The 1,737-nt window shown below is 38.7% G+C and overlaps 1 pseudogene; it reads left to right on the top strand.

Moving 5' to 3' along the window:
- The first annotated feature begins 521 nt into the window (after window positions 1–521).
- LOC110212470 (small ribosomal subunit protein eS1 pseudogene) lies at window positions 522–1,000 on the top strand (annotated as a pseudogene).
- Window positions 1,001–1,737: the final 737 nt, after the last annotated feature.

The raw sequence follows: 1,737 nt of genomic DNA, 5'->3' as shown, positions 1-1,737 counted from the left end.
TCTAATCAACTAATTGCTACTTTGATAACAGTGCTAAGTTAGCATAAGCAACCCCTACTCTATATAATTCTTCAGTACTTGAAGAGGGATCAACTTGAAAAAATTCCTTAGCATGAAGCAATTATTAAATAGGGTCATTTTAAGCACACTTTTTTTTTTTAAAGAAATCTATGATGGGTTTGCACAGGACTCAGCAGCTGCAACATTAAAAGATCAGAAGTCATGAAACATGACATTCTGGAAAGCAAAAGAGCTAGGACTACAACCAAGAATCACTTACATGGTGAAATTAAGGATAATACATCAAGGGAAAAATTGTCATTCAATGAAATAGAAGGATTTCAACCTTTCATAAGAAGAAGACAAGAACTAAACCAAAAATTTGACCTCCAATATCTAGACCCATGAGAAACATACACACTACTTTTGCCATTGAATGGAGCTAAAATATTTACAACCCTACACAGGATGATGATACTTGTAATTCTTAAAAATTATATCATGCTGTTGGCTTTCAGAGTGGGATCATGGCAGTGGGCAAGAACAAGCACCTCACCAAAGGCGGCAAAAAAGGAGCCAAGAAGAAAGTGGTTGATTCATTTTGTTGTTGTTGTTTTTAGGCAATTGGGGTTAAGTGACTTGCCCAGAGTCACACAGCTAGTAAGTGTCAAGTGTTTGGTCTGAGGCTGGATTTGAACTCAGGTCCTCCTGACTTCAGGGCCGGTACTCTATTCACTGCGCCACCTAGCTGCCCCAGGCTGATCCATTTTCAAAGAAGAATTGGTATGGTGTAAAAACAACACCTACGTTCAACATTCACAATATTGGCAAGACATTGGTTATAAGGACCCAAGGAACAAAAATTGACTCTGATGGTCTCAAGGGTCAAGTTTTTGAAGTGAGCCTTGCTGATCTGCAGAATGATGAGGTTGCTTTTCATAAATTCAAGTTAATTACTAAAGATGTTCAGGGTAAAAATTGTTTGGATTGGGAAAGCTAATGGAACTGCATGGTGAAGGCGGTGGCTCTGGAAAACCTTCAGGAGATGAAATGGGCACAAAAGTAGGAAGGGCTGATGGCTATGAACCACCAGTTCAAGAATCTGCGTAAGGACTTTAAAAGATTGAAAAATAAAATTTATCATTGTGAAAAAAAATGATTATCACTAGGGGCAATTAAGTTGTGCAGTAGATAGAGCTCTGGCTTTGGAGTCAGGAGGACCTGAGTTCAGATCCGACCTCAGACACTTGACACTTACTAGCTATGTGACCTTGGGCAAGTCATTTACCCCCCATTGCCTTACTGAAAAAAAAATTGTATCACTAATAGTATAGCTAGAAAGAATATACATAGACAGAGGACATGGATACACGGTGAATTTAAGGGAATGTCATAAAAAAAATCTTAAGGGATAAGAAAGAGGAATACAATGGGTGTAGAAGGAAGGGAGAGGCAGAATAAGGTAAATAATTTCACATGAAGAAGCACAAAAGACCTATTACAGTGGAGTGGAAAATGGGAGGGTAGGCAATGAGCATCACTTGAACCTTGCTCTCATCAGTATTGGGTCAAAGAGGGAATAATATACACAATGAGTTGAACATAGAAATCTATCTTACCCAACAGGAAGGGAATATATTAAGTAAAGGAGAGGATTTACAAAAATGAAGAAGATCACAGGAGGTGGCAGACAGAAGCAAAACACTGGTGAGGAGGGGAAAGGTGAAAAGAGAGAGA

The sequence above is a fragment of the Phascolarctos cinereus genome, unplaced genomic scaffold, assembly GCF_003287225.1.
Source record: "Phascolarctos cinereus isolate Bilbo 61053 unplaced genomic scaffold, phaCin_HiC Scaffold_7;HRSCAF=346, whole genome shotgun sequence".
NCBI lineage: Eukaryota > Metazoa > Chordata > Mammalia > Diprotodontia > Phascolarctidae > Phascolarctos > Phascolarctos cinereus.
Note: the sequence above shows the minus strand (reverse complement) of the source record. Positions and strands in the feature narration are given on the sequence as shown.